The 15,337-nt window shown below is 45.2% G+C and overlaps 2 long non-coding RNA genes across 2 annotated transcripts in view; one reads left to right on the top strand and one right to left on the bottom strand.

The window, feature by feature from the left end:
* LOC137638235 (uncharacterized) overlaps positions 1-15,337 on the bottom strand; it is a 233,871-nt gene that overhangs the window by 179,572 nt on the left and 38,962 nt on the right. The window lies entirely within an intron of this gene.
* The window catches only part of LOC137638233 (uncharacterized), a 34,276-nt gene that overhangs the window by 17,002 nt on the left and 1,937 nt on the right, over positions 1-15,337 (top strand). The gene's annotated exons all lie outside the window — the stretch shown is intronic.

Genomic DNA, 15,337 nt, shown 5'->3' with positions numbered 1-15,337 from the left:
AGTCAGTCCCCTCAGGACAGGTCCAGCGTCCTGGCTGTAGCCATTGGGACAGCTCTGACCCTTTGCAGTCGTCGGAAGACTGTTCGCCTATTAAACTCAAGCGTAACTCGGGGTCCGAGGGTCGCGGTAAAGGCAATGTTTTGCCAACACAGACGTTACCGTCGTCTCGGCCCGTTCCGACTCCCGTTGATCCTAAATGGGTTGTCCTGCGGGACATGCAGACTAAGCTTGCCTCCCTTATGGAGGAGTATGATGTTGAGCAGGTTCACGATGATCCTTCGCTTTCGAGTCGCCGTTACGCTGAACGAGACTCTGGCCGTCAGCCGCCCAAACGAGTATTTACTCGTCCGTTTGACGTTAGTGCTGACGTTTCTTGTACTTTGAAACGTGATGTCAGTAGTTTTTCACGTCAGTCACGTGACATGGATCCTCCCTCGCTGCAGTCTCGTGTTGACTTTCAGCCGCTGCCGCAGTCTCGTGTTGACGTTCAGCCGCTGCCGCAGTCTCGTGTTGACGTTCAGCCGCTGCCGCCGCAGCCCCGACCTGACGTTCGCCGACCGGCTCCGTTGCCTCGACGTGACGTTGAGCGTCAATCACCGCAGTCGGAGGTTGTTTTGCCTGCTTTGTCTATGCAGTCAAGGCAGTTCCGACGTGACGTCGAGCGTCAATCAACTTCAGTTGTTGTTGTTGGTCAGTCACAAGGATTTCAGTCCTTTCAGCAGCGGCGTGACGTCGCTTCCTCTACTGCTACTGCTGCTCTTTTGCTTGTTGACATTGCCTGTCAAACGTTGCCGCCGCGGCAGGTCTCTCCTTTTCATGAGACTCGGCAATTGTCGGACGAGGTTCCTTCAGATGAGGAAGTTGCTGATCCCCCTCCAACTGATATTCCTTTGGGGACTTTGTCAGACGGAGAGGAGCCTAAAGCTACTCAGCCCTCTATGGACTTTAAAAAAAATATGCTGATTTTTAAGGATCTTTTTCCGGACCATTTTGTAACTGCTGCTCCTCGTTCGCCTCCGTCAGAGTTTACGCTAGGCCTAGCTGCTTCGAAGCTTTCGTTTACTAAGCTAGTGCTCTCTCGCTCTTCTAAGGGAGCTTTACGTTTGCTAGGCGACTGGTTGATCTCCAGGAGGAGTTTGGGGAAGACAGCCTTTGCTTTCCCTCCTTTTAAACTGGCTTCTAGAGCGAGCGTCTGGTATGACAAGGGAGAAGTTCTCGGCTTGGGAGTTCCTGCCTCTGCCCAGGGAGACTTCTCAAGCCTCGTAGACTCTCCCCGTCGCCTGGCCATGAGACGCTCCAAGATTTTATGGTCGGCTTCAGAGCTAGACCATCTCCTGTTAGGAGCTTTTTCGAGCGTTTGAAGTTTTTATTTGTTGAATTGGTCCCTGGGAGCCTTAAGTAAGAAGGTCTCTCCAGCTGTCAATGTATTGCTGTACAATTATGTCATGCATGAACAAGGCTATCAGGGATGGCTCGAATGATCTGACAGCCACGTTCACTGCAGGAACAAGGCTATCAGGGATGGCTCCAATGATCTGGCAGCCACGTTCACTGCAGGAGTACTTAAGATGTAAGTGCGCTCAATGTGTTCATTGTCAAGACAAACTTCACGATGAAGACTACCAAATCTGTCTTGGCAGCAGTAAGGGAAGGCGACTGGATGGTCTCTCTCGACCTTCAGGATGCATACTTCCACATGCCGATTCATCCAATCTTTCAACAACATCTGAGGTTTGTGGACGGGAAAGTAATGTACCAATTTCGAGCACTGTACTTCGGCCTCATTCCTGCTCCTCTTGTTTTTACAAGGCCCTTGCAAAATGTAGCAAGCTTTCTACATTTTTTGAGGATTCAGAGCCTCCCTTTATTTTGACGACTGGCTAATCAGGGCGTCGTCATTATATCGCTGTCTGGAGAGCCTCTAATGGACATTAGACCTAACCAAGGAGCTAGGTCTCATAGTGAACGTAGAGAAGTCGTAACTTACAGTACCCCATCCCAGACTTTTCTTTATTTGGGAATGGAGATACAGTGTCTGATTTTTCGGGCCTTTTCGTCTCCCACAAGAATGGAACAAGCTCTGTTAAAAGTCCTTCACTTGCAAGAGAAAAACAGTTGCTCTGTAAGAGTTTGAACTAGCCTCGTGGGAACTCTTTCATCGCTGGAGTAGTTTATCTCTCTGGGGAGACTCAACCTATGCCCTCTCCAATTTCACCTAAACCATTGGAACAAGGAGAAGGGCTTAGAGAGTATCTCTTTCCCAATCTCCAACTCAGTCTAGACATGTCTGACTTGGTGGGACAGCAACATCAGACTTCGAGAAGGTCTTTCTCTTGCGATCAAGAACCCAAACCATGTGTTGTATTCAGATGCATCGGATTTGGGTTAGGGAGCTCCACTGGACAGTCTGGAATGCTCAGGTCTTTGGTCCACGGATCAGAAGGAACTCCATTTAAGGCAAGTAACATCCCTCCTTTGGCGAGATTTGTGCAAGGAAAAATGAATGTCTTGGCGGACTGCCTCAGCAGAAGAGGACAAGTCATCTCCATGGAGTGGACGTTGCACTAGACTGTGTGCGAGAAGCTATGGATGACATGGGGTCAACCCACCATAGATCTTTTTGCGACTTAACTGACAAAGAGGCTCTCGACTTATGCTTTCCAGTTCCGGATCCAGAGGCAGCCCACATAGACGCTTTCCTGCTGGACTGGTCTCACCTGGACGTTTATGCCTTTCCACCTTTCAAGATCCTAAACAAGGTGCTGCAGAAGTTCACCTCTCACGAAGGGACCAGGTTGATGTTGGTTGCTCCACGCTGGCCCGCGAGATTGTGGTTCACAGAGGTACTTCTATGGCTGGTAGACGTTCCAAGAAGTCTGCCGTTGCGGATGGATCTCTTGCGACAGCCTCACGTAAAGAGATTTCATCAAAGCCTCCCCACGCTTCGTCTAACTGCCTTCAGACTATCGAAAGACTCTCTTGAGCTCGAGGGTTTTCGAAGGAGGCAGCTAGAGCGATCGCGAGGGCTAGAAGATCCTCTACCATCAGGATCTATCAGTCGAAATGGGAGGTATTTAGAGATTGGTGCAAGTCCTCCTCTATTTCCTCTTCCAAGTGCCTCTGTAGCGCAGATTGCAGATTTTCTGCTTTATCTGAGAAACGGTCGCTCCCTCTCTGCATCCACCATTAAAGGCTACAGAAGCATGTTAGCTTCTGTTTTCAGGCATAGGGGTTTGGATCTTTCTAATAACAAAGATCTCCAAGACCTGCTTAAGTCTTTCGAGACTTCCAAGGAACGTTATATTTCGACTCCTGCTTGGAACTTGGACGTGGTCCTACGGTTCCTTATGTCAAACAGGTTTGAACCATTAAATTCAGCCGCCCTGAAGGATCTTACCCTCAAGACACTTTTTTTTTTTTGGTGTGCTTGGCTTCGGCTTAAAGGGTTAGTGAGATACATGCTTTTAGCAAGAACATCGGCTTCTCCACTAATAAAGTAGTATGCGCTCTTCAACTTGGTTTTTTGGCCAAAATGGACTTCCGTCTCGTCCTTGGCCTAAATCATTTGATATCCCCAGTCTCTCCGAGATTGTGGGGAATGAAGTTGAAAGAGTGCTGTGCCCCGTTAGAGCTCTTAAATTTTATTTATCCAGAGCTAAACCGCTGCGAGGTTGTTCAGAGGCTTTATGGTGCTCCGTTAAAAAGCCCTCTTTGCCCATGTCCAGGAATGCGTGGTCTTATTTTATTAGACTTTTGATTCGGGAGGCACACACTCATTTAAGTGAGAAGGATCGTAATTTACTTAAAGTCAAGGCTCATAAAGTCAGAGCGATAGCAACTTCAGTAGCGTTTAAGCAAAATAGATCCATTAAAAGTATTATGGACGCGACCTTTTGGAGAGACAAGTCGGTATTCGCTTAATATTACTTGAAAGATGTCCAGACTCTTTATGAGGACTGCTACACACTGGGACCATTCGTAGCAGCGAGTGCAGTAGTGGGTGAAGGCTCTACCACTACATTCCCTTAATCCCAATATCCTTTTAATCTATTCTTGAAATTTTTATTCTTATTTTGGGTTGTACGGGAGACTAAGAAGTCTTTCGCAATCTTTTTGATTTGGCGGGTGGTCAAAATGTTGTTTCTTGAGAGCGCCCAGATTAAGGGTATTGATGAGGTCCTGTTATAGGGGTGTTCGCCCTGGATATAACAGCTCCTGGGAGTCTTTCAGCATCCTGAGAGGATGGCTGGGCTTCGTGAGGAAAGCAGACTAATGAGGCAGAGTAATATTCAGAGTCTGCTTCCTTACCAGGTACCTAGACTTAAGTCTGTTTTTTGAATAGTTGTCAAAAACTCTTGAGCATATACGCCTTTATTGTATTAATACTGGTCTCTACCCACCACCATGGGTGTGAATCAGCTATTATATATTCACCGGCTAAGTTTAATATTTAAAAATATTTTGATTATAAAATAAATTTTTGAATATACTTACCCGGTGAATATATAATTTTCAATATTAATCTTACCCGATGATCATGTAGCTGTCAACTCTGTTGCCCGACAGAAAAAACCTAAGGTCGGGATACGCCAGCGATCGCTATACAGGTGGGGGTGTACAACAACAGCGCCATCTGTCGAGTAGGTACTCAGGTACTTCTTGTCAACAAGAACCAATTTTTCCTCTGTCGTGCCACCGGCAAGACCTACTTGGATACGCTGTTGTTTCTGGAGTTGTTTTCACGCATTTGGTGATGTATTCGCTCTAGATTTTAGCTTTCGCTATTCAGGAACTTTTATCATTAGCTTATCAAGCTTTTTGATTAGATTTGGATTAATTGTTGATGAACTTTGCTAGATTTTGGATTCCCCCCTTTGGCTAATTCAAGAATTCAAGATGTCTGACCATTCTCAAGTCCCTAAGTACAGGCAGTGTAGCGCTAGGGACTGTTCTAGGCGTCTTCCGAAGGCCTCTATAGATCCTCACACCGTTTGTTCCAATTGTAGGGGTAAATCCTGTCAATTGGAAGATCGATGTGAGGAATGCGCTGGGCTTTCGGAATTCGATTTTAATGAATTCCTAAAGAATGCACGTAGGCTAGAGAAGGATAGGATCAGGAGGAGTTCTTCTCGCTCGTTTGATTTTTCCTCTCCCCATGCCCCTCAACCTATTCCTTCCCCTGTAGTGGTGACTCCCGACCCTGCTACTAGTGCTCAACCCTCCATGGCGGACATGATGCGTGCCATTCAGGCTCTTGGTGACAGAGTGGAGTCATTAGCTAATGACCGGAATCAACTTTTGGCCGATGTCAAAGAGTTGAAAGCGAAAAGTGCAGTGGGAAGTGTAGTGAGTGCAAGTGCGGTGAGAAGTGTCAGTGTCAGTGTTGCGCATGAGGGTGCATTTGTTCGTGCCAGTCGTCCTCCCAGTCCGGGACCTCTTGCAAGCTCCCAAGCCCAGGGGAGAAGCAATGTCGAAGGACCAAAGGGTTCGACAGGCCTTGATCAGCGTACGGATGTACCCTCAGTGGTTGCGGACGTATCTGTCAGAGATCGTCCCATCCACAAACAGACGAGTGAGCCCATTCATTCCTCGTCTGTGGAAGAAGTTTCTAGGAAGAAACGTTGGACCAAGGTCTCACGACCTCTCAAGCGCAAGGTCCCTTCCGAGCGAGTCCAACGGCCCAGGTGTAGCCACTGGGTCAGTTCGGACTCGCCGCAGTCTTCCGAAGACTGCACACCTCCCAAGAGAGGTAGAGTGGTTCCGCAGCAGGCAATCACTCCGTCTGTTGCCGCACCAACCACGGTAGACCCTAAGTGGTCCATGCTGCAGACTATGCAGTCTCAGCTTGCTTCCTTCATGCAGGAGTATCGTGCTGAGAAGGTTGACACTGCACCTGTTATCCTACAACCTGCCACGGTTGTGCGCTCAGCAGATACTGCGGCTGCCTGCTCCCACACTCCACCTGTGAGAGCTCCACCACCAATGCGCAGTCGACCCTGCCAGACGCATGTTCATGCTGCACCCTCCGTTGACATGCGTGAGCTACCGCATCAGCAGTGGGAAGGTGCTGTCAAGCTGCCGTGTTTTGACGCAATGCGGCAGTCTCCGCAACCCACGGCAGTCCCTCCCACGCACCAGCACTCCGCTTTTGTTGTTGCCAGCTCGCAGACTGACCAGCAGCGGCATGATGTTGGATCCAGTGCAGCTACGCATGCACCCGTGCTGCCGGATTCAGCCGTTCAGCTTTCTGCTCCACCTTTGCCACTTCCTCCTCAGCTTTCGGATGATGGAGTATCTGATGACGACGAAGCTGCGCATTTGGACGATCCGCACTCCGACATAGAAGAACCCAAGTCTACGCCTCCCTCCTTAGACTTTAGGAAAGTCCTTGCCCTGTTTAGGGAATTGTATCCGGAACAGTTTGTGTCTGCAACCCCGCGCTCACCTCCCTCCGAGTTCGCTTTAGGCATGCAGTCAGCAGCTCCTGCCTTTACGAAACTCGTACTCGCGCGCTCATCCAAGAGAGCTTTGAGGGTACTGGGAGAGTGGTTGCAGTCCAAGAAGCAACTGGGGAAGACTGCCTTCATCTTTCCGCCTACCAAGCTTGCTTCCAAATCTAGCGTCTGGTATGCCACGGGAGAGGAACCCGGCTTGGGAGTTCCTGCCTCTGCTCAGGGCGACTTCTCAAGTCTGGTTGACTCTCCCCGCAGGCTGGCTATGAGACGCTCTAAGATTTGCTGGTCCTTTTCTGACATGGACCATCTGTTGAAGGGAGTTTTTCGTGCTTTTGAGATCTTCAACTTCCTCGACTGGTGTTTGGGAGCGTTAAGCAGAAAGACCTCCCCTTCGGATAAGGACTCTGCCATGCTTATCATGTCTAGCATGGACAAAGCCATTCGGGATGGGTCTGGTGAGCTTGCGGCTTCGTACGTGTCTGGAGTGCTTAAGAAGAGAGATCACCTTTGCTCCTTCTTGTCTGCGGGGATCACATCATGCCAGAAGTCGGAGTTGATGTTTGCTCCGCTTTCCAAGTGTCTCTTTCCGGAAGAGCTGATCAAGGGGATTGCTGCCTCGTTGATCCAGAAGGATACCCATGACCTGGTGGCGTCTTTCGCACGTAAAGTCACAGCTTTACCTTCCGTGCCTAGACCTAGGATGGACACACCAGCGTCTAGGTTCATCCCGCCCTTTCGTGGCAGAACCTCCAGCAGAGGAGGTACCCGTGCCGACAGTCATCATGGCAAAAAGAAGAAGGGTTCCAAGTCCTCAAAAGGCAGAATCTGACTGCCTACCTCTCCAGACAGCAGTGGGAGCCAGGCTCAAGAACTACTGGCAGGCTTGGGAGAGCAGAGGTGCAGACGCTCAGTCTGTGAAGTTGCTAAGAGAGGGGTACAGGATTCCGTTCTGGCGCAATCCCCCTCTAGCAACTACTCCCATCAACCTCTCTCCCAACTACAAGGAGGAGGACAAGAGGCTAGCTTTGCAGCAAGAGGTGTCTCTCTTGCTACAAAAGGGAGCGGTAGTCATAGTCCGGGACCATCAATCCCCGGGCTTCTACAACCGTCTCTTCCTGGTAGCGAAGAAGACAGGAGGCTGGAGACCGGTGCTGGACGTCAGTGCTCTCAATGCTTTTGTCACCAAGCAGTCGTTCACCATGGAGACGACGAAGTCGGTGCTAGCATCGGTCAGGAAGGAAGACTGGATGGTCTCGTTGGACCTAAAAGACGCGTACTTTCATGTCCCCGTCCATCCAGACTCCCAACCTTTCCTAAGGTTCGTCTTTGGAAAGGTCGTTTACCAGTTCCAAGCCCTGTGCTTTGGCCTAAGCACGGCACCTCTTGTGTTTACCAAACTGATGAGGAATATTGCCAAATTCCTTCACTTGGCAGACATCAGAGCCTCCCTCTATTTGGACGACTGGCTTTTAAGAGCTCCGTCAAGTCGTCGCTGTCTGGAGAATCTCAGATGGACTATGGATCTGACCAAGGAATTGGGTCTCCTGGTCAATATAGAGAAGTCCCAACTCGTTCCATCCCAAACCATTGTCTATCTAGGTATGGAGATTCAGAGTCGAGCTTTTCGGGCTTTTCCGTCGGCCCCCAGAATCAGTCAAGCCCAAGAATGCATCCAGAGCATGCTGAGAAGGAACCGATGTTCAGTCAGGCAGTGGATGAGTCTAACAGGGACACTTTCATCGCTGGCCCAGTTCATCGCGTTAGGGAGACTCCACCTCCGCCCCCTTCAGTATCATCTAGCTGCTCACTGGAGAAAGGACATGATGCTAGAAGCGGTCTCAGTTCCTATATCCGAAGAGATGAAGTCTGCGCTGACGTGGTGGAAGAACAGCATTCTTCTCAAGGAAGGTCTACCATTGGCTGTTCAGACCCCCGACCACCTTCTCTTCTCGGACGCATCGGACACGGGCTGGGGTGCGACACTGGACGGACGGGAATGCTCGGGCACGTGGAATCTGGAGCAAAGAACACTTCACATCAACTGCAAGGAGCTATTGGCAGTTCATCTGGCCTTGAGAAACTTCAAGTCCCTCCTTCTAGGCAAGGTGGTGGAGGTGAACTCCGACAACACTACAGCCTTGGCGTACATCTCCAAGCAAGGAGGGACTCATTCGAGGAAGTTGTTCGAGATCGCAAGGGACCTCCTCACCTGGTCAAGAGATCGAAAGATTTCGCTGGTAACGAGGTTCATTCAAGGCGACATGAATGTCATGGCAGATCGCCTCAGCCGGAAGGGTCAGGTCATCCCCACAGAGTGGACCCTTCACAAGAATGTTTGCAGCAGACTATGGGCCCTGTGGGGTCAGCCCACCATAGATCTGTTCGCTACCTCGATGACCAAGAGGCTCCCGAATTATTGCTCACCGATTCCGGACCCAGCAGCAGTTCATGTAGATGCCTTTCTTCTGGATTGGTCCCATCTAGACCTGTATGCGTTCCCTCCGTTCAAGATTGTCAACAAGGTACTGCAGAAGTTCGCCTCTCACGAAGGGACACGGTTGACATTGGTTGCTCCCCTCTGGCCCGCGAGAGAATGGTTCACCGAGGTACTGCAATGGCTAGTGGACGTTCCCAGGACTCTTCCTCTAAGAGTGGACCTTCTGCGTCAGCCGCACGTAAAGAAGGTACACCCAAGCCTCCACGCTCTTCGTCTGACTGCCTTCAGACTATCGAAAGACTCTCAAGAGCTAGAGGCTTTTCGAAGGAGGCAGCCAGAGCGATTGCCAGAGCAAGGAGGACATCCACTCTCAAGGACTACCAGTCAAAATGGGAAGTCTTCCGAAGCTGGTGCAAGGCGAATTCAGTTTCCTCAACCAGTACCTCTGTAACGCAGATAGCTGACTTCCTTTTACATCTAAGGAATGTAAGATCCCTATCAGCTCCTACGATCAAAGGTTACAGAAGCATGTTGGCAGCAGTCTTCCGCCACAGAGGCTTAGATCTTTCCACCAACAAAGATCTACAGGACCTCCTTAAGTCTTTTGAGACCTCAAAGGAGCGCCGGTTAGCCACACCAGGCTGGAACCTAGACGTGGTTTTAAGGTTCCTGATGTCAGCAAGGTTCGAACCGCTTCAATCAGCCTCTTTTAAGGATCTCACATTAAAGACTCTTTTCCTCGTTTGCTTAGCAACAGCTAAAAGAGTCAGTGAGATTCACGCCTTCAGCAGGAACATAGGTTTTACATCTGAAACGGCTACATGTTCCTTACAGCTTGGTTTTTTAGCTAAAAACGAGCTTCCTTCTCGTCCTTGGCCCAAGTCGTTCGAGATCCCAAGCCTGTCCAACTTGGTTGGTAACGAACAAGAGAGAGTACTATGCCCAGTAAGAGCTCTTAAGTACTATTTAAGACGTACAAAGCCATTACGAGGACAATCAGAAGCTTTATGGTGTTCTATTAAGAAACCTGCTTTACCGATGTCTAAGAACGCAGTTTCTTATTACATCAGGCTTTTGATTAGAGAGGCCCATTCTCATCTGAAGGAAGAAGACCATGCTTTGCTGAAGGTAAGGACACATGAAGTTAGAGCTGTCGCTACTTCAGTGGCCTTCAAACAGAACCGTTCTCTGCAGAGTGTAATGGATGCAACCTATTGGAGAAGCAAGTCAGTGTTCGCATCATTTTACCTTAAAGATGTCCAGTCTCTTTACGAGAACTGCTACACCCTGGGACCATTCGTAGCAGCGAGTGCAGTAGTAGGTGAGGGCTCAACCACTACATTCCCATAATCCCATAACCTTTTTTAATCTTTCTCTTGAAATGCTTTTTATTGTTGTTTTTGGGTTGTACGGAAGGCTAAGAAGCCTTCCGCATCCTGGTTGATTTGGCGGGTGGTCAAATTCTTTCTTGAGAAGCGCCTAGATTAGAGGTTGTGATGAGGTCCTTTAGTATGGGTTGCAGCCCTTCATACTTCAGCACCTAGGAGTCGCTCAGCATCCTAAGAGGATCGCTAGGCTCAGTAAGGAAGACGTACTTAAAAAGGCAGAGTAATGGTTCAAGTCGACTTCCTTACCAGGTACTTATTTATTTTATGTTTATTTTGAATAACTGCTAAAATGAAATACGGGATACTTAGCTGCTAATGTTAACATGTATGCTGGTCTCCACCCACCCCCCTGGGTGTGAATCAGCTACATGATCATCGGGTAAGATTAATATTGAAAAATTTTATTTTCCTTAGTAAAATAAATTTTTGAATATACTTACCCGATGATCATGAATTTAAGGACCCTCCCTTCCTCCCCATAGAGACCCAGTGGACCGAGGAGAAAATTGGTTCTTGTTGACAAGAAGTACCTGAGTACCTACTCGACAGATGGCGCTGTTGTTGTACACCCCCACCTGTATAGTGATCGCTGGCGTATCCCGACCTTAGGTTTTTTCTGTCGGGCAACAGAGTTGACAGCTACATGATCATCGGGTAAGTATATTCAAAAATTTATTTTACTAAGGAAAATAACATATTAAAGGCCCTCTCTTCCTCCCCGATAGAGACCTAGGGGACTGAGAAGAACTGGAGATGTTGACAAGTATATGCGGTATCTGGCCGATAGACGGCGCTGGTGGTCACACCCACAACCTTCACGGCGATCGCTCGCGAGTTTTTGGGAATCTGTCGAGCCGTTGGAGACGTCAGCTATTATATATTCACCGGCTAAGTATATTCAAAAATTTATTTTATAATCAAAATATCATATTTCATTCGTAATTAGTCATTTAATGTAGAATTAACGTTGTAGTAGGTTACAGTAAGATTGGCTTCTTGTATTGCGTTGACGATTGTATGTTGGACGAATTCTATATTTTATCAAATGAGGGTGTCAAATGTATTAAGTGCTCTTGTTAGAAGTATAGAATTGCTAATGAATTACGGTGAGATTTAGTTGAAATTTTATTATGAAAGTGTTGAATTTCCAATGTTTGTTTCTACATGAATATAAACCATCGTTCTTTAATAAGAGTAATTTCAGCCTGGCTGTAACTCAACTGTGAAAATTTATAAGGTGTAATCATTACTGAAGTGTGGCAGTGGAACTCCGTCCACTTGCCAACCCACCGAGAAGCGACTTCAATCATCAGGTTATACAAACATGTGCTCAGAAATTACCAGAGATATCTTTATGTAGATATTTTATTGGTATAATAAAGAACATGACTGAATTAGAAGCCAGGGTTCTTTTTATGGAACATGTGGAAGAACATAATGAATAGACTTTTATATACTGTGTACTGATGTCTCCAAATCTGATGCTGGCGTTTGATTTGGAGTATATAGTAGTTCTTTTAACTGGAGAGGTGCACTTCTTCTAATATCTTCCATATATACTGCCGAACTTTGACATACTAACCGCTGCTACGAAAATAGAATTGAAGTAAGGTGGTAATTTTACCATTTTTAGTGATGCAAGGAGTGACCTCCAAGCTTTAGAAGTTTTTAATTCCAGTAACCCTTTAGTTTTAAAGATTTTAGAATGACTTTTTATATGTGGGCTGAGAGGTATAACAGTTCAATTTTGTTGGGTTCCAGCACATGTAGGTGTGTCTGGAAAAGAGGAGGCCGATTCACTGGAAAAGAATGCTGCAGCCGAGTTTCTACCTAGAAGATATTCCATACCCTGTAATGATTTCTTACCCACAATTAAGAATTTTATTTATAATAATTGATTATTAGGATAGTTTAATTGAAAATAAGAGGAGAGAAATAAGTATGTTATATCCCCTTGGAGGTATAATAGGATGCCCGAAAGTGGGAGACTACTCTTTGTCGTCTCCGCATTGGTCACCTCGGGTGACGCACGTTTTTTCTGGCTGGCCAACACCAACCATATTGTGACGACAGTTTAATACCCTTGACAGTGAGGCATTTATTGACTGAATTCCTCACTTATAGTAGCGAAAGAATTGGATGTCTATTTAAGGCTCAAGGTGAGGATGGCAGGTTCATCCTTGCCAAAATCCTTGGACATGATGTATCGTACTATGCTAGCGGCATTTTTTAATTTATTTTAGAAGCAGGTCCTCTAAATGCTATTTAACTTTTAAAACATATTTGTTTTTATTGATTTAATTGAATATTCTTTTCCTTTTTTTATTATAAACTATATCGGCGTCAATGACCTTTGATGTCAGGATGCCAGAAAACTGCATATTCATTCATTCATTCATCGTGTGCAAGGTATTTTAATGAAGACGACGGTTTTTAATTTATATCTTATAACTGTAGCTTTGCGACAGCTGTGTGGCCATCCTACTGACTCCTCCTTGTTTTTGTTGTTGTACAGCATTACTGTTTGTTGTCTCCCTCATTAGTATGGCCGTTTGATGATAACGAATCCTCAGGAAAGGTCAACTCTTAGGCTACAATGTACATTCATTGAAAGAAGTTATTGCCATGTGGGATCAGAAAGGATGCCTCCCATCCCCTTTCGTTCCATGTCTTCATGATATTAGTAAGATGCTAGGGACATAGCCATGTTTCTGCCTCTTCCCTGTCTTTCCCAGTGAGTTTCTTCATCGGTCTTTGAAACCCTTTGAAGGCAAACTTCAGATTATTTCCTTCTCTACCTCTGCTTTGCTCGAGCTCTGGCTGCAATTTCAGGAGAACAACAAAGAAGTTTTAGAAATCCAGTAAATTTTACTGATAGGATTGAAGTTTGTGCGACTACCATTTCTCTCTCCATGGGAGTGTGTGTGGTACCTATCTCCCGGTGTGTGGTACTTATCTCCCTACGATTGCCAGTAATTGTCTCTTACAAAACGAAACATAGCAAGCACGTATATGAGGTGCATAGATACCTGAAATAGGGATTGTTACACCTATTACTAGTGCTCAGGTGTGTATTTGGAGATGTGGATCCCCATGCGGTAGATTCCTATGAGTAAGCTCTCCAGTTGCAGAATCTCTGTTGGTGAGAAATTCAAATTTTAAAGAGATCGCTAGCTAGCTCTGTGATAAGTTGCAGTCTCCCTGATCAGTTAACAATTAAGTACACTTTTCAATAAGGAAATTCTAGATTTTGCTTTTTAAGGTTTTCTTCGACCACATTTTTCCCTTGGTATTTTAACTTGTGTCTTTAATAACTTTAGATGCTCTAGGTAATTCATTATTTATTTAGTATGGTTGTATACCCATGCAACATCATATACTTCATTAAATGCTTTATATTACGGATGGGGTTATATAGAAATTCACTTTATAATCCGGATATCAGTACACAAATCTGTGAAAGATAAACTGCCCATTTACCAAGTGGAATACAGAACAAGACTAAGTCCTGATCTTATGATGATATTCTTATTAATTCTTAGGGTTACTGGGTAGATGGTAAAACCCATATCATTGTTTGTTAATAAATCATTAGGTAAAGTATACAGCCCTGATGTTTAGATTCATACAAAGGAGCACTAAAATTTAGGAGCTTCCAATTGTGAGTGCTATGCTGACTCCTTGTTAAAGATTTGGTGTTATAAACACACTATAATATTCTGAACAATGATACATTGTTAGATGAAGTAAAATAAGATTAGCATTTTCATTGAACAATAATAGGTAGGTCAGGGGACAAAGGCAATATGGGGCAGCTAAAGGTAGATAAAGGCAGGATCATATAAGTAATGGATAACCTTGGATATATTTTACCTTTATTTAAGGTAAAATTGTTAATCATAGGCAAAACATATATAATGTTGTTCTAGATTTAATAATGTTAAAGACGTGAGTCTAGTAAAACCAGGTTGTCAGTTTGTGTTGGATAGGTTAGTCCATGGGTGAAGTATACCCAGTAAGCAGGGCCCCTAGGATTCAAGATTCTATGGACCCCTTGACACCCCATAGCGCCCACCTCACCCAGGCATATTTCATGCTCTTCGTAGAATTTATTAAGAAAATATTACAACTGTAGTAAATAATATTAAGTTTTTGCAATTAACACTAAAAATAAACTTGCACCCCTGGCGGCCCCAGCTCTAGGCTTCAGCTTAGTCAGCCTTCTGGATAATGGGCCCTGCCAGTAAGTTAAAGAAAATAATGTTGAATAAGACAATAAATTACCTAATTAAGACTAGTTTAGTGAGACATTGTGTGTATGATAAGTTTTTCCATATTCCAAGGTAGGAGAAGTAAGACGGTGAAATTGGGTAGAATAAGCTGGTTAATTGAAGGCTAATCAGAAAAACGACTAAGATAATGATTGTGATAGGATACTTGGAGTTAGTTTATGGAGGATCCATACAATATGCAATACATATGTAGTATATCATTTCAATTACGAAAAAGATAAACTTAATAGATAAATTTAGAAAGTTGCATGTCGTCTTTTTAAGAGAGAGAACACCACATTAATTACTGCTTTGCACATTACTATACTCTTGTATACTAAGAAATATTCTACACCTGACACTATTAGTGTCAATAAATCTATTTACTCAGAATTTTTATATTTTTCTATGTTTTTTTTTCTATGACTAGGCTTGTGTGTGACCTGGTATCCACTGTGGTGTAGGGTAAAATACTTTATTCAGAGAACTTTGGTTTATTGAGTATCCCTTGAATAAAATAGCATGGATTAACCAAAGGATTACTGGAGCTCCTGTTTGACATTGGATTACCTGAGGCTAATTATTAGATTATTGTAGTGAAATAGGATTTAGGAGGTAATGCTTTTTCACTTTTGAAGATATACTTTTGGATGAAAAATTTGATACGTCATACATGTGTAGTTTGGCATTATTTCCACTATTTAATTTTAATACATCAGAATATTTTGTATTCTTCGTAGTTCATCATGCAGAATATTTTACTAAAAACATTAACATCAATATTGA

The sequence above is a fragment of the Palaemon carinicauda genome, chromosome 3 (assembly GCF_036898095.1).
Source record: "Palaemon carinicauda isolate YSFRI2023 chromosome 3, ASM3689809v2, whole genome shotgun sequence".
In the NCBI taxonomy this organism is placed as follows: Eukaryota; Metazoa; Arthropoda; class Malacostraca; order Decapoda; family Palaemonidae; genus Palaemon; species Palaemon carinicauda.
This window is presented reverse-complemented; position numbering and strand designations above follow the sequence as displayed.